The following is a 24,474-nucleotide window of genomic DNA, read 5'->3' on the forward strand; positions in this document are numbered from 1 at the left end:
GAGTAAAAAATATCTAAACAGAAAGTCACTTAGCTTGAATAGGAGTACAGTGTCAGAAGTGTTTTAAGACCTTTACTTTCTAAAATAAGTTGAAAATTCCTGCTTTTGATATGAATATAGAATCAAATTATATTATGATAATTAAGACTATTAATATAAAATGATAGCATATAAACATGAAATCATATATTTCAATAACTGCTTATTATTCAAAACAACATTTTTATAGTTTTCTAATAAGTACATGAACATCATCTAATTTAATCTTCAGGACAATTCTGAGACATAAGTAGGGAATATAGTGCTATTATCATGTTATAGGTGAGACACTGAGACTTAGAAATTTGGCACCTAATGTATGGTAACCAGTTCATAGACTGTTAAGTCATTGAAATGTCCTCCTTCTGATCTCTGTCATTGCTTAATGTCCATGTGCTGGGGCTCAAACAATGCAGCTTTTAGTACCAGGCAGCGTTTTTTCACCTTTCATGGGAAGCCAGAAAGAAATCTAAATTCACTTTTGCCTCTGTCTCTTAGGCTGGGGTACAACTTAAACAGAACAGAGCCCGTTGTGTGTTCTAGGCACCCTGCTCAAGAGTCAGTTGACCTAATAAGCGTGGGTTTATTTCCAGGCTCCCTATTTTGTTCCACTGGTCTACATGTCTGTCTTTATGCCTGTACCACACTGTTTTTAATAGATGGATGGATAAAGAAAATGGGGTCTATATATCCAATGAAATATTACCAAGCCTTAAAAAAGGAGGAAAACTGTCATTTGAGACAATGAGGACAAACCTGAAGGATGTTGCACTAAGTGACATAACGCAGCCGCAAAAGGACAAATGCTGCCTGATTTTACTTATTTGAGGTATCTAAAAGAGTCCAAGTGATAGAAGCAGAAACTACCACAGTGGTTGCTAGAGGCGGGAGGGCGGGAGAAGTGCGTTCTTGATATTTAGTTCTGCTAGATGCAGAAGTTCCAGAGATCTGCTGTAGCACATAGCACCTGCAGGTAACAATATAGCGTTATGCACTTCAGAATTTGTTAGAGAGTACATCTCATGTTAGATCTCATGTTAAGGGTACACTCCCCTCTCCCCCCGCAAAATGTAACCCAGGTGAGAGGTTGAATAAAAAGGTCTTAACCCTGACTGGCTAAATTCTCCAAGACCAAATTAAGAAAAAAAAAACTACATCTAAAAAATGTCTCTAGCATTTTCCTAATGATCAAGCAGAACTTTCTTTCATTAGACACACATACAATGCTCAAGTCGTTAACTCTTCTCCTTTCTGAAGGTGAAATGATTGAAAGAAAGGAAGGTTGCCCTTGCTATTCCCCAGGGTCTGGTACTACTCTATTTCTCTTAATCGTTTTCTAACTAGCTTATTGCTATGAATGCTGGTGATATGTGTCTGGTGTTATATTTTTGGAGATCTTTCCTTTCTTGTCATCTGGGAGGAGTTTCGAGTGAATATAGTAAAAACTGTGGCATAAAGAGTCAACATGGAACTGTTTTTTCCCAGTTCATGTCCATTCCATACATCAAGTTCCCAGAACTAACCTCTTTACACTTTTTAGTTTGCTTCACTGGTTTGATAATTATTCATGAGTATTTAGATATAGTGCTCAAATTAGGAAATAAATAATCCCAATGTTTTTGTACACCAATTAGACACTGCTAAGTTAAAGAGCTATTTATCTTTCAAATGAAACTATATTTAGAAATCCTTCAATACTAATTAATTTATAGTAATATAAGCAGTCTCTCATTTTAACTTATATTTATAAGGACTAGATGATGTTCCTAAAATAAAATAGAAAACCATATAAGTAACCTGATTGTTCTTAGACCTGTGAGGTTAACTTGGAAACACAATGTAGTAAAAGGACAAAAAGGCAAAGCCTAGGTGGGTCTAATTTGGGGCTCTACCATTTAATCACTTAAGATCTTGGGCAGGTCATTTAACTTCTTTGTGCCTCGGTTTCCCCATGTTAAAAAGTAGGAATAATAAGAGTGTCTACCTCATGAGGTTGATAATTTAGGGCATGTAAGATGCTGTCTGTGTTTCTGCTAAGTACATTTCTTAGTAGAAATGTTGTCTGTGGTCATTATGGCTCATGAACTAATGTCAATGGAAGACCACTGGTTCATTCTCCTGCTTACTATTGCAGGGATTCTGGCTCCACATAAGGTCTCACCAATTTATTTCTGGGATTTTTCTATTATAGTTATCATGAGTTCACATAAAAACTCATATTCTTCCACTTTGGCCTTGTGACAAAGCTGATGTCTAGCCATACCAAGGGTGCTATTTCTAGTCACTTCCAACGTCAGATTCCCACTGCACCAAAGCCAAGGTCTGTGCCTCCTGGAAGGGAAAGGAATACTGGTCCTCCTGCCTCCTGATGTCATGTTCAATTCCCCCTGAAGGGATTGGCTTCTGTGTTTCATGACTTGCCTCTTTCTTCATAGACTCCACACTTCGGGCCTTGGCTGGGGGAGCAGTAATATCTGAGGTTAAAAACCCATTGTCCTCTCTCCTCCTTCCCTACTGTTCAATGAGAAAGTCTCCTGCGAAAGGACTCATGCAAGTGTTTTGCAGCAGTTCCTTAGATGTGCATGGGCTGGCTCGAATCTCCCCACAGGCTCAGCTCAGGACTCAGATCTCCGCTACCTCGTGCGACAAAGATGCTAACAAACTCCTCACACCTTCTTTGAGCAACCAGTGGAAAGAGACTCCTCTTAGCACTCCCTTTTGGGAAATTATACATTCCTGTACTGTTTTCAGTAAATACATTTTCTAACAAGGTAGAGCTTTCCATATGTTTTTGTGATTTTTAGCATGCCACTGAGTGAGTACAATAAAGCCTGAAGTGCGTGTTTTGCTGGTAAGACAGTCTAATGTGTATATGCTTACTTAAACAACTTTCCATCAAAAGTACTAAATTTCTCCATAATACCAGCAGTTAACAATGTTCTATCAGTTGTGCCAATTAACTGCTTTAATGTTACCTAGAAGGCTTTTTCTTGGAGATTCAGGATGGCAGATAGAAAGGAAAATTAATATGCATAAAGCTCTGGGGAAAATATGAAGGTTTTTATGATAGTGAGACTGACAAATTACTTTTTTCTGCAGAACATCCCCGAGGGATAATTTTTATATGCACAGGTATGGATACCCACTGTCTACAAGTTTAGCAGAAACACCATTGGCTGCAGGTTGTATATGATAATCTGAAGGCTGGTGTAAGCCCCTCTCCTTGTCTCCCACTAATCTGCTGCACCCTGGTGATTACGAATCCCAGGTCCCATCGTTAACACTTTCCACTATGAACATGGTGCCATACAGTTTGTGACTGGATTGTTAATATATCCTGAAGTATATCTAACCTCCAGTTGATGTTCCCATCTGTTGGTGTTCCAGCTTTGCAAGTTTTATCTCTGAATCAACTTAATAGAAAATGGTAATGTTTTGAAGCATGAATAATAACTTGGTTCTGGAACTCTACTTGCCCCTGTATTTCTATAATGCACATTTTTATTTAACTCCAGTGAGCCGGGAATATTAAAAAAAATGCTTTACACAGGATTCCTAATATCTGCATTACAGCAGCCTCTAACTATGTGTCAATTCAAGTGCATTACACGAAAAGGGAATGGATTAGCCCTGCATGGAACAATTGGAAACAATGCAGCTTGCCTGAAACAAAGGCTAAGGAAAGACATTAAGCATAAGGACACATGCTTACCATCAGGGCCAAGCTCTGCAAGTAGCAGTGAAAGCCTGAAAAAAAATTAATATGTACCAGTGGAAAGGGCTATTGTTCATTGTCAAAATCACTGCAATCACCCCATCACCACTGCCACTAATATCATCTCGAAAACATTTATGTTTAGAAACTAGTCCTCATGGAAAAATCAGGATGCTTATTTTAATATAAAACCAGATTTTATGACATAGTAGAGTATATATTATTTATAAGTTTTAAAAGGAAGAAGAGAACCCTTAAAGGAAATACTGCAGTCATTCAGAGAGTGCAGATGTTCCTGTTTTGGTCACCCGTCTGCTCTCATACAGCTTACAGGAACCATTGGCAGCTTCAAGTAGCCTTTCTATTGCTAGGAACTAGAGCATATAAACCAACATTCCCTTAGCCTCCTGCAAATGACAGAGCTAATGAACAGTTTGAAGTTTCGCAATTTTAGAAGAGAACAGTCATCACCCTAGAATACTATACTGCATCTGAATATACGCGAAGGATGCAAATATAGTCATTTCCAATCTTGTGCAACTAGAAGCAGAGACACTGCACCAGGCCTGCACCCTTCATTACGGTGCCACTAGGCTGTCCATCAGTGTCAGATTCCTACTGGCATTTCCATTAACCAGGGAGGAGGGGGCGGGGGAAAGGGACGTAAAAGTAAGACGAAGTTCTTAGCACTTGAAAGGAAGCTTACATATTTGCACTTAATATTTTCTACACATTGGTGATTTGACAGGTGCAATGGGAAAGACTAATGTCCAACTTTCTTTGGCATTTATCTCAGCTTACTCTTTGTCCCCAGACACAAACTCAGCTGGAAGCACTGAGAAAAAGCACTGCATGATCTGAGCTCCTTAAACACATGGACTATTTTGTATATGAAAATGTCCCACCATATGAATAACTTATTACTTATTGGCATCCAACCCCTCCAAAAAAATAATAATAGATTTTCACCTACCCGCCTGTGTATACTCCTTTGGTTCCTGCTGGTGACAAAGTCCAGTCTTCTACCATGTGATTACCTAGGGCATGGAGTACAATGTATAATCGCATGGACAGAGATTATTCTCCAGAGAGTGAGAAAACCCATATGGAGTGAACCTTTGACCCAGCACTCATAAATACAATGAAAGCATTTGCCAATTGAACTCATTGGCTAAAGACAAAAAAAAAAAAGACATTTTCAAGAAACAAACCTGACTGCCTAGTAGTTTCTATCAAATCAGTTACCCTCAGCACCTTTGTACCAGGTTAATAATCCTATCACCTCTATTCTTTACTGAAAAGGCTCTCATTCCAGACACCTAACAAGCAAGCATATTTCTGAACCTCAAATGAATCCTGATTTGGAAAAAAGTACGGAAAGACATTTTAGGGGTAATTGAAAATTATTATGTTAAGGAATTAATGTTAATTTTTAGAGGCAATATGCTATTATATTTTTTTATAAAAATGTCCTTATTCTTAGAAGTTGCAGATGAAATATGGGTAACCTGAAAGTAATGGTTATTATCACACATTGCCATGAGGAAATTGTCTAGTTAAGAATTTCCAATAGAGGCTAGATGCCAATATATTAGCTGTCTTTTGTTTGGAATAATACTATCCTTAGGAGCACGTAGGAAGTGAAAACTCAACCTCAGTATATCTGTCTGGTATGATAGGATGTGCCTTCAGAAGGCACACACGTGCGTACATACACACTTAAAATGAAATGGAGTGAAAAACTCATAATCTGATAATATGCTTATCAATTCCCCTAATTATTTGTTGAAATATCCACTATAAAGCCTTTTCTGTGTCCTCTGGAAATATACATACTACTTCTAATTATAGGGAACTTTATGCTTTCCTGTCTGTCTTGTTACTGAGTACTCTCTCTTACCTTTCTCTTCTCTTTCCTTTCCCTCTCTTTTCCCTTCTGTCATGGATTATTAATGATGGTTGGCAGTGATTTATTAGTCTTCTTATGCACTGTTTCTTAAGTGTATCATTGACATTAGCTAATTGCCAATGCCATAACTCTGCCATAATCCGTCACAGTATTTTTCATCTGAACACTTGCTGTTTTGCCCAACTTCCATTTATTGCTAATATCCATCTAAAGACAAACAAATACAATGCAGTCTACTATGCTTTGTTGACAGTAGTGCTTTGACTTAGCATATTTAAAATGTGAAACTTGGCTTAAAGGAAGCTCAGATGTAATATAATATATTGTCATGCATGTATCTTTAAATATTCTCTTTAAAGCTTTAAAACCCAATATAATATAGCAGTTACTAGGCTGAAGTGATAGTTTAGTCCCATTTGAAAAATGAGAAATCACCCTGATTTATAGTTTGTACCATACATTTATGGTATACATATCAAAAAAGCATGTCTACCCAGCATTCTATTCTCAGACATTTCCAAATACTTATAGCAAATGATGTGCCTTATGAAGAACTTGAAAAACCTACAAGACCCAGAACATTAAGTTGTGATCAACATGTTTTTGGTGTTGGGTATATTTAATTAATTGTCAATACCCTTAAAATGCAATACATGTGTTGTCTAGGTGCTCTAGATGAGTGTATATTTCTAACTGTCAATTATCATTAGTCTCTTTTCTTAAGTGTCCCGCTTGCACATGCAGTGGACTTTATGTATTGGTCAGTTTTCACTTACATGCTTTTTCTGTGTGGGAATATTAACTAAGTCATTTCAGTATCCAGAAAAAAAAGTTTATATAATACGTAGTTATGAAAGTTTTTTCTCTCCGAGTATCACCAGGAAGAGTCTGATATTGAACTTTCTATCAACTTCCCTCTAGTCGTGTAGTTTAATGGCAGTAAATGTGAGCATTGCTTGCAGTAGCTTTAAACAAAGACTCCCAACCTACTTATATACTCTGGTGGCCAACCCCAGGCTCTGCCTTCTTTCTTTGGAGAAAGTGAGGTGCAAGGTATTAACAATTCTGAATAAGCAGAGTATGAAACTTGATCTTGAATCTTTGAGTTTCTTAATTAGAGCTTATTTGCTAGGCCTCCCATGAATCTCCTCTTTAATTGGGACACTATTAGGATGTCTAGGATTAGATAAAAATCAGCAACTTCCATTGATTAATCCAGGAAAAAAATATGCAACATGACTTAGTTTAGATTTTAGTGTAATTTAAAATAAGCTCTGTATTTCTGAAATTGTTGATTAAAACTGCAAGAGGTGAAGCAGAGTCAAAATACTTTGTTTGACTATTTCCACTCAGTGATCATTGTCTTTTCTATCAACAAAATTCTTGTTCTCAACAGAAAGTTTGAAAAATAAAAAAGGGATAGGAAAAAAACTATAAAATCACTTGTAATCTTTCTTGATTTTGGATTACGTCTTTCTAATTCCCTGTTGTACATCTCCATATCACCAGAATTCCCCTTTGTCACAGTTATCACACCTAATCATATTAATTTAATGTTTGCTTTTCCCTAAAGACTTCAACCTTCTGGAGGCAGAACTGCCTCTGTCTTCGGCCCTGTCATGTCCGGAACGCCTAGTACAGTGTCTGGCTCATAGCAGGCACTGAGCAAATATTGGCCATGGCAGGGTGGCTGTTTTCTATGCATTTTTATACATATATGTTTTGCTTTCAAAGTACACTGCTCTACAGCACATATAGCATGTTTTCAAATAAAAACGCTTTTATATGAAATTTAAAAATATGATCACAGGTGATACAATAATTGATACCTCAAAGTTTAAATATATATATATATATATTCAATAAATCTTCAAGTAAATACTTCAAAACATAGTGCATATTCCAAACCAGATCATACTCACACAGCAAAAAATCCATAGAGCCAAGCACAGTTACCCAGCAAAAGACATTCATCTAAATATTGATAATGGTGTAGTGGATTTTTAGAATTTATAGTACCACATCTTTTAAATTTGTGACAATTTCTCAATGGGATAGCGGCTGAATTGCAATGCTCTCATGAGAATAACTTAAGCTTTAAGGAAAAGAGGAGGGAGGTGAGGTGTGAGAACAAATCACTAGCCTAGCTGGAGGAGATGGAGTCTTCTAAGACATTGTAAAACCAGTGCATGATTATAATGGTGACAGATGCTTTAATGTGCAAAAAAATGATAGCACCTCTCACCCAATATCCAATAACTGCATATTTCTCAGATCTGAAAGAAGATCTAAAATGAAAATACTGGATTTGATGCCTCGTATTCACTCTACAACTCTCTATGAGTACTAAAATCTCATTAATCACCAAAGATAATCATCTGTTTTCAAACCTCTTCTTCACTGACCTCTTTTGTTTTCTAATTTAATATATACTAAGGACTGCTCTAGATATATCCCAATTATTTTCATTTTCTTTTAATACTTTGTATTGGTTTTCTTCTTCCCTATCTGAACCATGATTTTCTCTGCTTTTAATGTAGTGTTTTCCTTTTCTTGCTCTGCAAATATTGGTGATCTTTCATTCTCTTGTGTTATGTGCTCTCCTCAGGCAATTTCTTATACTTTTATAAGATGTTATAAAAGTATAAGCAACCTCCAGAACCCTATTTCCAATATCCTGGTCACGTAATCAAGAGTGGTCTGGCTTCTGCTTCACACATCGTCCAAAGCCTACATCATCCCACCTTAGCCACCCAATTCTATGTGTGGCCAAAGCTGCTGCTTCCGGTTTCTTCTGGAACTGTATTTTCCCCATTACTTTTTTAAAGCCTGATAAGATTTCCAGTCCATTAACTTTTTATCTTTCTCCTAATAATCAACCCTTTGATTTTACTTCCTTTCAAATATAGCTTAGTCATTGTAATTCAACACTTTAATATTCTGTTGCCTCTATCCAAAACTCTTTTCCCAATTGTTCTACTGTCTTCCCTTCCCACCAAGCACACTCGGGCTCTGCTGGAGAAAACCCTATACTAGGCAGGTTAATGTTGCCCTATAATCATAAGTGTTAACCTTAGTCCTCACACAAACTCCGAAGGTATTTATGTTACTTACCTATTTCTCCAATTCTTCACCATGATTTTTCTAAACTGTTTGCCATTATCCCCAAAACTTTGGAATTTATTCTCATCCAAATTCTTAGTTACTCCCCAAAGATTTTCTCATCTCCTACTTTACTGAGAAGAACAAAATCACAAAGGTAGTTTCTTTGACTTGTTATTTACCCACAAACTTATATCTGTATCCACTCTTTCCTCCTTCTATATTACTATAATTCACTTAACAAACATTTATTGAACATTGTGCTATGTGCTGGAATACACAGAAGATTAAGGTAGATGATGTATTATAGAATTGTACACTTGAAACCTATATAATTTTATTAAGCAATGTCACCCTGATAGATTCAATTAAAAATTAAATAAAATTGAAAAAAATGTTAAGGTAGATACAATCTCTTGTCCCTATGGAACTTATAGTTTGGTAGAGAAGAGATTTATTAAAAACCTACTTTAATAATTAACTACATTTGTGATAGGTGCTATGATGAAAACAGGTGCTGTAAGATCGTATATACAAGGGGGGACCTGACTTCTATTTAAAAGGTAACTAGAAGTTGTTCAGGCAAAAGTGTATATTTGTAGAAGGAGTTTTAGTCAAGGGCATGGATAAGGGCATGTCACGTCCAAGGAGATGAGCAATGGTTGATGTGTCAGGAGTAAAGAGACTCAAGTGTGTGAGACCCTGAAGGAAGGTAGATCCTTGTTGATCATGCTAAGGTTTGGGCCATTTTTCCAACAACAGAAGGACATTTAGAGCCTGGGAGTATATGATTGGATTTCTTTTTATTTTGCTGTGTCTTTAAAAAACAAGACACCTAATTTTGTCATTTAAAAACTGTTCAAAATTGGGTGGGAGACAGTTGTAGTATGTAGAGCAGAATCCTGGTTAGACTGTACTGAGGAGTGAATGTGAGAGCAGGAAACGGATCAGCAAGAGCATATTCATCTTTCTAATTTGGTCACAAAGGAAACAACGGTTACTGCAGGAGGATGTGAAATCACAGGGAGCTTTGCTTTGTTTGGGACACATTTGCATATGGATATGGTGGAGAGGCCAAGAGTGAATGTAAGGAAGATGTTGCTTTTGCAAAGATTCAGAGAAACCTAAGAAATCGAACTTCTCTAGGGGGGCTTACACTGTAATTAGGTATATGCACACTTGAAAGATGCCTCCTGACACCAGGAAGAACAATATGGCAGATATATTAAATTGCATTGTTTCAGTGTGAGGGAGAGATCGGGTGGGGAGATTAGGGAGGATGTAAACTGAGCCTTGAAAAATGGGTAAAATAAAGACATCCTGAACTATGATGATGGGAGGTTAGATGCAAGAGGCAGTTCATGAGAAAAGTCTATTTCACTTTGTGATGAGGCTGATATAGACAATTGGAACTGAGGGAAATTCCAAGGTTTCCGACCTAGGTGTGTGTGAGTTGCTGGTAATAATTCTGGAAATAAAAGGGCTGGTGCTCTGCTTCAATCTCAGAGGTGATGTTTTTTCTCTCTCTAATGAGGCAGGGAACAAGGATTGGGCGATGTAAGACAAGGGAAGAAATAGATGAACTGACCAATATCCATGAACTACCGAACTCAGTTTTCATTTTGTGGCTTATTTTCTCTTAAACTTACCCAGAATGGCAAATGTATGCACATTCAAGTGAAAGTTCAAAGTTATTATCTGTTTTATGTGTCAATTGGCAGAAAAAGAAAGGAGTAATAATGTGTTTATTGGTGAGGGAATGGGAAAATCAGCATTCCCATATATTTGTAGTCACAGAGTCAGTCACAGAAAACTTGGTACAGCCTGGCAATAAGTATCAAAATTGTTCTTTCAGGGGAATTCCATTTCCAGACATTTATCTCAAAGAACGAATTGCAAAATGTACAGATATGAGGATTTTCATGGCACAGTTATTGATGACTGAAAAATTTGGAAACAACTTACGTGTCCATAGTTTTGAGTAATGCTTGATGTACAGTATCTGTACAAGAAAACATCATAAAGATATTTTTTAAACAGTTTATATGTATCAATGTAGAAAAATGTTCACAAAACCAGCAAAAAAAAGTTAGTGAGTACGTATGCTATGTATGAGCACACTTATAAAAAATTATTTACTTAACACAAAATAGAAGTCTGAAATGAGACACAACCAGGACAAAAAATTATTTTGTAAATGTGTGTAATCAACTATTAAATGTGATTGGGAGTGGGATTATGGCTGCTGTCTAGTTTATTTTTGCTTGTTCACATTCTCTTATATTTTCTAACTATTTGGTGATTGATACAAATTTCTCTTATAAGGGAAATATTTTTAAGCTGAAAAGTCCAAATGTAAACAGTTTGAGATAATACATACCTATCAATATTCCCATCCATCTTCATGCTTAATGGGTTATTTTTGAAAAAAGGGAAAATAAATTGAAATTCTGGAGCTAATATGAATAAATGAAAAGCCATTTTATCCTTGGACACCACAGACTTTTCTTCTTAATGTCGTATATGCTGAAACGTTCTCCACAGACTGGAAGGTATTAATGCCCCGCTCTGAGTACCCAACTAAAAGTAACAGGCAGCAAGTAAAAATGGCCCTTTAAAATTTGATAGATGCCCAAATAAATTTAATTAGCGGCAGATTTTCCAGAGCTGAGATTTCTAATAGTGTGAACCCATTTCTAATAGTGTGGTCCTTGGTCCCAATTAGAGAATTCGGGTCTCTCTATGATAGACACAACTTTTAGTTTAGGATTCTTGGCACTAATGTACATATAAATGTGCTTTTCACTTCGAAGTCTCACTGAAATGAGTGAATGAATTGATGAAAGAATAGTTAAATAAATAATTATATGGCCAACAGGGCAACCAGAGCATCAGAAAGTTTGAGAAGCTGAAGGTGAAAAAGAAAATAATGATAATAACAATAGTGTAGTAAAAGTAAAATAATGGTTGCTATAAAGTAAGGCAAATACATTGTTTTTAGAGTCTACTAAAAGTGACCCCATTGAATGATAGCAGGGAAATGCTGTCTCCATCAGTACTGACTACTACAAAAATGTACCATAGACTGGGTGGCTTGGACAACACACATTTATTTTTACAGTTCTGCAGGCCAGAAGTCTGAAGTCAGGGTGTGGTATAGCTGGGTTCTCGGTGAGGACCCCCGTTCTGGTTGTGTCATCACATGGCCTTTCTTTGGCGTGTGCAAAGGCATTCATCACATCATGGAGGCTCCTCTCCCAGGACCTCATCTAGGCCCAATCACCTCCCAAAGTCCCCACCTCCAAATACCGTCATGATGGAGATTAGGATTACAACACATAAATTTGCGGTGAGGGGGTCACAAATATTCAATCCCCAGCAAATGCCAACATAAGTTACAGAGGTAGAATGTCTCCTTAATCATATTCTTCCTGGTTACTCATCAATTGATGCCATTGTTTTTATAAAGAAAAAATGGGTCAAGAAAAGTTGCATAGTTAGCATGAATACCTAGAAAAAAAGAGACATCAGGGAGAAAACTTAGCAGTACCCACTCAGCTTGTCCAGTGGAGGATAAACCCTCTAGCCCTAGTACTGCTCTACCCAGTTGCTGTGGCAGGTGACCCTCATTGAGAGGCAGATAAATTGGGTTTTACAGCGTGATGTCATTGTGCATTGAAACATTATAATTGTCCCTCCTCCCCTCTCAACGACCGCCATTATTTCTCTCATTTCATGTTCACTGAATAGCTTCTGATTGTAATGTGCTTTCCCACACAGATTTCCTACAGGGAAGGAATGTGCTGCTCTTGCAGACTTGAAAAGTCCATGGGATAGCCACATTTTCCCTCTCACCAGCTAGCTGTCATGCCCATTGATACAAGCCGTCTTCCATACTCATCTGGTATATGCCAGATATCTAAAGGATAAATGCAGTCTGGTAATGTTGATCCAAGAAGATGAAATCTGCTAACGATTTACCCATCCATAGAATTTGGTTTATAGTTTTCCCCTTTACCCAGATGCTGCCCTTCTCATGGGTGGTTTAAACATCCATATGGATTGCCTGCCCAGCATTTTGGTGTCCTGGTCCTTCAGCATGCACATACTCCACTAGCTTCCCCTTCACTCCAGGCATCCACCTGCGCCCATGGCCACATCCTAGATCTTGTCACCACCATCTAAAACTATTTTACATTCCACATCATTAACTCATGTCATTTTGTTCTCTGACCACAGCCTTTCCTCTTCCGAGCTTGGCAGTTCACTCCTCTTAGGTCAACTGTGTCTTAAGTTTCTTTAAGGAATCAGAGCAGCTCAGAGCTTTCTCACAAAATTTTGTAGCCACTTAATACAGACTTTTACTCATTCATCTTTCTTTACTGTGGTAAAATATACATAACATAAAACTTAACATCTTAACTGTTTTGAAGTGTAGAACTTCGTGGCATTAGGTGCGTTCACACTGTTGAGCAACCATCCATCTCCAGAACTCTTTTATCTTGCAAAACTGAAACTCAGTACCCACTAAACACTAACTCCCTGTTCCCTTCACCTCCCTCTACCCCAGCCCCTGGCAACAATTATTTTATTTTCTGTCTCTATGCATATGAATATTCTAGTACTTCATATAAATGGGATCATACAGTAGTTGCCTTTTTGTGACTGGCTTATTTCATTTAGCATAATGTTCTCAAGGGTCACCCGTGTTATAAAATGGGTCAGAATTTCCTTCCTTCTTAAGGATAAATGATATCCCATGGTATGTATAGACCATGGCTTGTTTATCCACTTATCTGTTGAGAGACACTTGTGTTGCTTCCAACTTTGCCTATTGTGAATATAGCTATACTTATTCATCTTTTTTATTGCTATCAACCTCTGAAAGGCTTTATTAATTGCTCATTTGTAAACCAAAACAGTACTAAAAAATTCCTCAAATATTTGTCATTTACTGTCCATCTTTGATTTTTCTGAAAATTATTGTGACAATTCAGACCCACTTTTTTGACTAAGCTATTTTATACTTGTGGTGTGCTATTCATTGTTTGCCTATGCTATCAATGGATATGAGGACAGCTAAAATAAGTTTAGCAAAGGTATGTGGGGCACTTCCTTAAGAGGGTTCAGACTAATAATGTGGCTTTCAAATATAGTTTTTCAAAGCATTTCTTATTAATTGCATGGCCAGCTGTCCTCTTTTTTAGGCACACAGGAAAATTTTTTTTCCACACTCTCCCTGCAGTTAGGAGAGGCTCTAAGACTAGTTCTGGTGAATGGATTGCAGGAAGAGTGTGTGTGTCTGGTTCAGGCTGAAGCAATGTAGGCTTACTTCTGGGCCAAATCTCTCTCTTTCTCTGCCACATCCACTAAGGAGACCACCCGTTCCAGATGGTATAGCTATAGTATGGTGTAACTGCTAACAAATGATCACTGAGTAGCCATATGGAAAGCATTTACCCTGGACAATTGCCCAGAACCTCAACAGACATTTTGTAAGCAAGAAATAAACCACCAAGACTTGTGGGACTATTTTTCTATAACATAACCTAGTGTATCCTGACTAATACAATAGTGGATTATTTAAGCAAATTGTTGATTGGTATACATCTGTTAATCATGCAGCAATTAAAAAAAACGAATAAGGACAATATGTGTTGAAATAGAGACCCTCCAAATATATTTAACTTTAAAAATCAAGATACAGAATAGAATGTATAGTGTGTCCCTGTTTGGATAAAATACAAATAATCAGTTACATATGCAATGAATATCTATGAGATATGCAAAAACTGGTAAGAATGGTTGCCTCTGGGAGGAGGAGGCAAGAATAGACGGGTGTGGGAGAGAGACTTCTTTTTACTATTTGAATATTTAAAAATATTTAGCTTTTAATAATATTTAAAAATAATTGTGCATGAGTAAACTGGTTATAAATAAATTAACAATAAAAGCAATAATGAATCTCTAAATTAATTCAGTGGTTTGGGTATCAGAAGGAAAAGAAGAAATTTGAGAAATCATGCAGAATTCAGATTGGCAAGATTTGATAGTTTGTGAATATTAGAAATAAATGGAGGACAGAGGTCAGAGATAATCATAATGTAAGTTCCATGAGGGCAAGAATTTTTGTTTATTGATAGCACATATGGACTGACTAACTACAAAAGATATCAATTATTGTTATGTTCATACAGTGTTTTGTCCTTAGCAATTTACATTAGGCTTAGAAGTAGGTAATGCCTTTCATTTTGCATGTAATGCCATTTCAGTAAATTACTTATTTATTTTAATTTGGCCTGATTGTTACCTTCAACTTCAGGTAACTATTTAATGAGAATATATTAACAAAAGATAAAATCAGACCATGGAAATATGGAATCAAACATAATTTTTCAAGTTTACCAAAAATTAAATGGTTCGGAATTAAAGGTCTTTACGAATTTATAGCTAAGTAGAAAAATATAATTTTTTTAAAATTCAGAAATCTTTACAGAAAATAACTTTGGTAAGTTATCATAGCATTTACATAAAGCTATTCTTAAATTTTGTTTAAATTGTTTTGTTTAGAAGCTTTCACTCATTTGTTTCAAGTGACTACATGTTTTGCCGAACAGCTCTAAGGTTTGTTTCCTGTCTTTTCCCCTGTGATTTGTTTGAATTTTGCATTGATACATAATAAATAGCATTGCCCATGAGAGCTATCACCCTTATTTTTCTTGAGCATTCTGAAGACAGTTCAACCATATAAAAGCCAGTGGTAGTCTATCATGTGTCGTAGAACACTTTCTAATCTCCCAAACATGTGAGGGGAAGACAAATTGCTTGATGATCAGGGAACCCTTTTACATCTAAGCAGCCCAATTCTTTCTTCAAATAAAGGTGGAAGAGGTGCTGAGAATCTTCATGTAACTCGATGAGGCAGATGGGATCACCTTTCTTCTTCACAGCCAAGGGGAGCCGGGTGACTCGGAAAGGGATATGGGAGGCATCCCTCAGTCGAATAGCTCTACTTCCCAGCAACTATGCTTTGAGCACAGGTGCAGGTGAAAGCCTACCTGATCCTACGGACAACGAGGTTTGATAATTGTTGATGCCTCAGCTGAAATCAAGAGGCTTTAACATGCTAACCCACTCCCTTCTCTAGTCCAGAAAATCTCTGACTAGTGCCTGATCCTGCATGACCTCAAGCATTTCCTGGGCTGCTCTCATACTGCACAACTAGTACTCTGGCATCTTGTGTGAACTCTGTGGAGAAAGCTTTTTCCCTGACCCTCCCACTTTCAGATGTATTCCTGCTTTCTCAGCATCTGACCTCATTCATAATTTTTTTCTTGTCATTGGCGTCCTTTCTTCATCGTGATTTATACTCATCCCCTTGATGATGCTGCATCTGGCTGCTCAGGGGAAACACATCACCTTGCCCTCTTGGTGTCCACCACCCTCAGGCTTCTGCAGGCAACAACCCACAGTGTATCCTGATCCCTTGAATGGATTCTAGACAAATAAACATGGGACTTAAAGAAACTGTATCCAAAAAATCATGTAATTAGTTGCCTCCAGTATCATAAGGAAATATGACAGTCAACTTGTCACTGTATTTGTCAGCATGATGATATTCTGCCCACAAATGTTAAATCTCATTTCAATAAATTGCTAGAGGTTATAAAAATTCTTTTGCAATATTGAAGTTGTTTTGAAACAAGGCTATTTTAAATATAAATTTCTTTCATAGAATCGTAGTTTTTTAAAACAACAGCTTTTTGCTTATTTTAGTTGTAGGTTGACTTAATTATTTTTATTAATGTACCACATTATAACTATACTAACCACATACTAATGTACCACATACTAACTATAATTATATTTGAGAGTTGATTTTTTAAAAATGCCTTTTTTGTGGATGTGGGAGGAGGGCTTCCAGCATCTCTGTACTCTTACTATTTGTGCAGAATCCCCAGTGTGCAATCTCTTGTTACAGAAGCTCCAGTAGTCAAATATCCCATTGACCCTCCTGGAGGCTTACATTCAGGCATGTGACCAAGACTGTTCATCAGAAATTTGTCTTGAAAAATGTGGAGGCATCTGAAAATCATTCATGATGATTTAGCTGAGGGATTTATCTTAAAAGAAGGTGATTGTCCTCATGCTTTATCCTCATCTAAACTCATTTCTCTAGACCAGTAAAGAGAGTCAAGTTTCAGGATGCTTTGGGGGATTATGTGGGCGTACACAGAAGAAAAAGTCCAATAAACAAAAGATTTGCAAGATGAGAATGCACACCAGAAATTCCTTATGTTGCATGTAAACACCTCTTTTCCTCTTATATGGTAGCAACTATACTGACTTTTTTTTTAAACAAGATTTTATTTATTTATTTTTAGAGACAGGGGAAGGGAGGGAGAAAGAGAGGGAAAGAGACATCAATGTACTAGAGAAACATCCATCAGTTGCCTCTCACATGCCTCCAACTGGGGACCCAGCCCTCAACCCAGGTATGTGCCCTGACTGGGAATCGAACTGGTGACTTTTCAGTCCACAGGCTGGCACTCAATCCACTGAGTCACACCAGCCAGAGCTACACTGACTTGATAGATTCAAGTCCTCTAATGATGACCGTAATGAGGGATTCCACTAGCTTATATGATGTCTTTGTGTAAATTAGGAAGAGCTGCTCCTTCTTTGAGATACTTTACTGATATCTGTCAGAAAATTGTTATGATATACTGATTTTATTAGAACAAGACTTTACTACCTTGAGCCAAATAATTGGCATAAAATATATACAATATTCCATAACATAAACAATGTGCTTATATATAGCAGGCAAGACTATAACCCTTTTCTTAGCTTGTTTTCCAATAGCACAGAAAGTCCAAACTCGCTAGATAGAAGCTTTTGCTTTCAAATCAGTGAAACCATAATTGCTTATCAGGCGGAGGAAATCTTTGAGTCCTAAGAATTCTAAATCAACAGAGCCCCAAGAAGGAAGGACAAGTGGATCATTAGGTTTAATAGTGAGACATGCCACTCCCATCCACTGGTTCGTGAACCCAAAAATTATTGCTGTAGAAGAAAAGCACCACGTGTCTGTCTCTAGTTCAGAGCACAGACTGTATCTACAGAACAGCACCCCAGATTGGCAAGATGTTGCTTTCTGAGCTACATAACTGAATATTCAGTTGGCCTTCTGCTATTTGATAAGGCCAATTGCTTTCAAGTGCTGGCACGTATGAGACCAGTGATCCTATGGGTATCAGTATATTGCCTTGTTTCACTCAAAAAGTAAACTTACTAAAAGCAACATTTTGGAAGAGAAGTGGCTAAGGAACAAAGTGTTCATGAAGTCCATACAGACTGCACTGCTTGCAGATATATGGCAGTCAGGCAAAGCACATTCAAATCCAAAATAAATGTCTACTCCAATGAAGACCAAAACTTCCCCTTCACGGAGAAATGTAATCAGTCTGACAACTGTGCCTTTCGATCCCCCTGGAGTTGGATACCACATTGGAAGCTCACGTTTGGCTACTGCAAATGTCAAATTGCACCTTGAACCGTGGCAGTAGGCAGGCCAGCCTCGGTGAGGAGACGTCCACGTAGTTGAGCCCATGCATAGGTTCTGTTTGTCTCAGTGTGGCCACTTTATGAGATCTCACCAGGCAAGCACAGAGCATCTAATTTTATTGACAATATCTCATTTATAATGGAATGGAGACCTAAGGACAGATGTTCAATCTCTACTAGAGCCCAATAGCAATCTAAAAGCTCTTTCCCAAAAGAATGATTACTTGAGAAAGAGGACGTGCCGATGCTCAGACATCCTATGGGCCTCTGCTGTGATTTGTTTATTGGAATTCTCACAGGGTTTAGAGAGCATTCCAATCTGCTGCAGGTACTTTGAGACCTGTTGGATTCACTAGGTCATAAAGGCCAAGTAGCAGAGCTGCCTGCAGTGAACTTGCCTAACCTTCTCAGGTCCCAGGTCCCACTCAAAGCTTGCTGCCATTGGGTTACCTTGTAAATGAACCAAATAATTGCACCTATATTATATGCTGCTTTCAAAATCCAGTGAGGCCTACTAAGTGTTACGCCTGTTTCTTTAATGGTATCAGATGCAAGATGTATTTACTTGTACTTCACATTGGTGAAAAAACCCCTATAGGCTTCAGACAGGTGGGAGGCTTTTCTAAAGTCACTGCCACTTTTGATTCCTGGCTGTTTTCAGCCTGAAACAATAATGTATTAAACTAGCATGATGCAAACCATGTTACAAAATGGTGAGACAATCAAGTACTCCATGGGCCAAGTTATGGCACAGAGTTCAAGGGCTATTGTAATCCTGAAACAAGATAAGTATACTACTGTTCCTGAGAAGTGAAAAGAAACTTCTGAGATTCTCTATTTATTGAAATAGCATCTGTCAGATCAATAGATGCAAACCAAAAACCGTTTTTATTTGCTCCAGTAAAGAAAATATATCTGGATCAGCCAGTGTAATTTGAAAAATAGATTAGGTTTATGACAATTGACTAGATGAGAATTTTTGATGAAATATTTTTGAGGTCTAGGTGATTTCTGCATAAGCTAAACAAGCTACTTCTGCATCTCTAAAGTCTTTGAAAGTTGCACTTAACTTTATACCTCTCTCCCACCACGCCAAGCCTCCTCTGACAGGGAGGGGGAGTTCTCAGAATTTTCCTTGGTCCTTAATACCATAATAGCTAGGGTGACCATATAATTTATCATTAAAAGCAGTATACTTTTGATAGTGATAAGGAACACTCTTAATGATTATTCTGGAAAAACATACACACTGGTACTCCAGGGGTCACTGGCAATCCAGTGTGAGGATTTAGTTATTTGCTAGATCAATATTGCATTTAGGAACAAGGAAAATAATCATCAGAAAGGTTCCAGAACCCACTGGGCCTCCACGAGCTGGATCTGGCTCATGGCTCTATTATTACATGGTCTCTTTTAACCTCCGCTCTAACCAGTGAACCATGTTGACAGTCTGCCTCTATTCCCTGGAATTAGTGTTAGCTCATATCCAATGTCCATCCAATAATCCCTGAAAGGTCCGGGCATTCCCTTCCCCCATTGCACAATTACTCTGGTAAACAAATTGTTTCCTTTGTGGAAAGCTAGAAAGGAAATCAGATCCTACTTTTGAAGTTATTATAGGGTCCTTTCTTAAATGCATCCTGCCTTATCTCAATGCTCCAGGGATGTCTGTGTATGGACTCAAACCTAAGAACTAGGTGAGGAGCTGTGACTCTGCTGTGGTAGCTAAATGCAGGTCTCTCTAAATCCAGCCCGGGGTTACTATTGTTACATAAATCAAACCGGACCTCCAAGGGCTATTCGTAGGGACTATTACAGGCCTGGAGACAATCAGGGTCAGTGGAGGTCAGACACAGGGACTCAGATTTCTCTAGTTTGATAACTTCCTCAGGTTAAGATTATTACAGGGTCTTCTAACAAGGCAGTTACTGCCTTATTCAAAAAGGAAAAAGTGATTACCCTTTCAGGCATTCTATTCCTTCCATATATCCCTGTTCTTATTCATGCAGATCCACTCTTTTTAAATAGTGTTCTAATTTTCACACAAGAGACCAGGAGGAGCTGTGGATTCAATTGACATTATTCAATCACCCAGTGGATCAAATTTTGAATTTTATTTTTGGCCATTTTAGCCCAGCAACTTCAAGAGACAAGAGGTTTTGTGTGTTTGCTTTTTTTTTTTTTTTTAAGCAACACTATAGAAATCTGTTGTCATTCACTAACTTCAAGCTGTTTGGAATCATCTGAAACAACCACTCCATCCAACTTTCCTTGATCTCCTCATCCCAGGTTGAACATAGGATTTATTGTCTACACCAGGGCACTTTGGAGAGTGAAAAAGGATGCTAATGAAAATTATGCTGGGACAATATGCCTAAAATCTCCAGAAGAAACTGGACATATAACCACTCTACTCATGCTCTTTATAGTGTCTTAAGGCATTGGTCTTGAAGTTGCCCCAAATCTTGTCTTCAATGGATATTTCACTCTAGGTGATAAACAGATTAAATCTGAATGCATAGGCTGTTGGAGTAGCATGCCTTAATACTAACTCAATTTTATTGTCTTTAAGTCAAGCATACCAGATAACCAATCCCAGAGTCCTTTCACTTCCATCAGGGTCTGTTCCCAGAAGTTTCCCTATACTCCCTCATCTTACCAATTTTAACACTCAGGATTCTTACTATCAACCAACACCTAACAGAGAGTGTTGGGTCACCCAGATTCCCATTAGGTAACTGTTTACTTGATAGGTTGGTATCTGGAGTGCCTGTAAGATCTGATGCAGGGTCATTTAGTTTAATGGTATCTGATACCAACATCAGATCTATCTCAAAGACAAGGATAACAAATCTTTTTCAGATATATTTTTGACATTTGACTATTATCATGTGTTCTAATGGGCTGTAGCCTATTCAAAAAATTTTACACTAAGCATTTGCTTTCTACATTAATGAGAAAACACTACTTAATCATTTGGTGTTTTAGCCAAGGCAATATATTCGTGTAATTTGCAGTGTTGATATATAATTTAGATTCAAACTTTCTTTTTTACTCAGAATAAATGAGTGCTTCTGGGGTGTGTGATAGTACAAGTAAGAGTAATCCAATGGAATGGCAAACGTGGAAAGAGTGATTGCTTTCGTGTTTTGGAGAAGAGATTCAGGACCAGTCTTCTGACTCTAGGATAGAATTTTGTCTCATCCATAAGAGTTGGATTAGGTGAACTATAAAATTATTTCCAGCTCCATTATTCTATGAGTTTATAAAACACAAGCAAGGGAAAATATCTGAATAATTACATATCACTCAATGTTAGAAAATGATAGTTTTGTAGTTAATTAAAATGTGTGTGCTAATATAGTTTAAGGGGTTTTTTTTTCCTTTCTTCTGATTGCAGGAGGGGTGGGCTATACAGAAAGAGTTGTTGAGTTCATCCTATGCTTTGGCAGAAGCAAATCAGTGTAGGTATACCTCAGGAAGTCATTCTGTCACCAGTCTGGAAGATTCCGAAAAGAGGTGCTTGACAAAAGCGTGCTGGGATAGAGGGAACCACCCGTATGGACACTGCATATTTCTGTTTGGGTGTGGTGCTGTTGGCTTTTTCTTTTTTGACATGGATTACACCCTTTAAATGCTGAGCTGTGTTTCAAGCTTTTTCCATTGTGGAGCATGCTACCATCTGCAACAAGAGGAGTGAGGGTGGTAAAGGGTAAAGGGGTTCATATATATGGTGATGGAAAGAGATTTGACTTTGAGGGGTAAACACACAATGCAATATACAGATGATCTATTTTGCAGTTTAATTGTACACTTGAAAACTACATAATTTTATTTACCAATGTCATTCAAATAAATTTAATAAACAAGAGAAACGCGTACACATTTCTTGTGTGGTTACAAGAAATGTTGCTTTGTGGAATTGAACTTGACCTATGTTCCAGATGTTGCACTGCAGAAAGTTAAATAATCTTTTCATATTACTATTTTGAAAAGTCCTTTGATTGTTATTTAAACGACCCATTATAGTACCTTTAATATCAAACAACTGGTGTCTTCTTTTGGATGTAAAACTTGTTAGACAGTAAATGTTTCCCAGAAAATGTTTTTTAAAAAGAAGCAGAAGAAAATAAATATTTAAAAGTAAATATCTTACAACTGCTTATGATTTAGAGACAGCCACTGTTCATCTTCTACTATATTTGCTTTTTGCTCTTTGTGTGTGTGTGACTCTTGGATTTGATTAATAGTGATAAAAACAATACTATAAGATCGGGAAAGATTTGTCCTTTCGCAACGGGTGTGAAACAAGGTTTAGGACAGGGTGTAGGCTGAGAAGCCCCCAAACCCCCATAGCCATCGCTTGGGGATGGGGAAGTACAGACCGGTTGAGAGATATTTTGTGTACTAATAAGTTGGCTAGTTTTACAGATATATTAAGTAGTTGTGGCTGACACTCAGAGCCAGGGCGATGGGCGTGGCTTTGACTTGTGATGCAGTCAGAGGGGCTTGCTGTGCCTGTGCCAGAGCAGGAAGGAGGCTCCCCTATGTCCTGGAGCCAAGACTGCCTGGACTAATAATGGCAGCCCAGAGAGGCAAAAGAGACCAGATTTTCGGCAGGTGTAGTCGATTGTGGGAGGAGTCGGAAATGGGTTTATGGAGGAATAATCAGCCGGGAATTTAAACTCGGTGCAGAGTAGCCACATTCTCTTGGCTTTGTGGGTTGAAAGGGTGTAGAAGAACCCCCAACCGCACCGTGAGGAGGTTCCACGTGGCTTCGGATTAAGAGCTGTAGAACACAGCGGCAAGGCTGATGGAGCTGGGGATTACGGGACCCTCCGGTCAAACACGGGGTTAATGCGGGATTTCTGAGATGCTGCTGAGCTATGATGGGGAATGTTAAGTTGTGGACTTTTTTTTTAAGAGATAATGTTTGGTTGGTATATTCTGAAACTAGCCTGTTTAACAAAAGGGAGGCAGGACCGTGTGTGTGTAGGTGTATTAAAGGGAGTGGGATTTAATGGAAAAATTCTGACATTATTCTAAATCTGTGTAACTTTTAAATAAACAATTCCTTCCCTTCTTACCAAACTCTGGAATTAAGAGCCACAGTTTCTCTGGCAATGGGTAATAGAACCCAAGGGTTCTGTTATACTTTGAAAGTCATTTTTATTGAATTGCTCAAAACTACTGAAATTATACTTATCAAGTAAAACTGTGATTTGATGTTTCTTTATTTTGAATCCAGTTTCCCCAGTAGAAAATTTGGGCTTTGATCTTTATCCGTGAATTACTCAACATAGGCCTCAACATGTTCAATTTTTAAAGAAAGTACTGTGCTCCACTTCTGGAATGGATTTCCCCAGGGTTCCTTTAATGGTTTGTGCCTTAATGCATGATAGTTTAAAATTTTTCCGATTTGATCAATTCCTTTTAAATTTGAATGAGATTCTGCTTTTCAGCATGTAGTCAGATAACGCTATTAACTCATGGTCAGTAGGGCATGCACTTTGTTAGATTTTGTAGTAGTGGTGATGTGAATTCCTTCAGACCTGGACACTCTTGGCCGTTTCTCCTTGTGACTACAGCTGCTCCAGACTGGTTAAGACACTGGTGTAGTCTTCATTTGTAGAACATAGTGAAACCTGGAGTTCATACCAGGCCTACTCTCAGTCTGGGTCACCTTGGCACCACTGTCTGACCAGCGGAATTAACTGAGAGCAAACAGTTATTTTAATCTCTGAAGTGTATCCAGGCTTTTGCTGTCTTTTCTCTTTCCATTTCCTTGTGTTGGGATTGCTTTATTTGCTAATATTTCCTAGAATAGGTTGAGTTTCAAGCCAAGGACATTACTGCCAGGGTAGCAAGAATAGAAAATCAATACCATATTGATTGCCAGTGAAAATGATTATGAATAACTTTAGTTACCTCTTTGTAGTTTAAAGCTCATTTTCTATCTTTCCCATTTATGGCTCTCTGAATTTTTATATTGAAAATGTTGTTATAAAATCAAAGACCTAGAAAAAATTATCATGTCTATACAAGTTTGTAAATTCTTAAATGGTGTGCTTTAAAAATTTTTTTATCATGGACATAAAAAGGACTATTTCCCTCTTTAGCTTCTTTATAAGGAAAGTATCAT

At 37.6% G+C, this 24,474-nt stretch overlaps 1 long non-coding RNA gene across 1 annotated transcript; it reads right to left on the reverse strand.

The window, feature by feature from the left end:
* Positions 1-277: 277 nt before the first annotated feature.
* On the reverse strand, positions 278-4,772 carry LOC123480834 (uncharacterized). The gene is made up of 3 exons (XR_006656959.2): positions 4,728-4,772; positions 3,752-3,786; positions 278-1,006 (listed from the first exon to the last, which is right to left on the reverse strand). It is a non-coding gene; the product is annotated as an uncharacterized lncRNA (long non-coding RNA).
* Positions 4,773-24,474: the final 19,702 nt, after the last annotated feature.

Source organism: Desmodus rotundus, chromosome 1, assembly GCF_022682495.2.
Source record: "Desmodus rotundus isolate HL8 chromosome 1, HLdesRot8A.1, whole genome shotgun sequence".
Classification (NCBI taxonomy): Eukaryota; Metazoa; Chordata; class Mammalia; order Chiroptera; family Phyllostomidae; genus Desmodus; species Desmodus rotundus.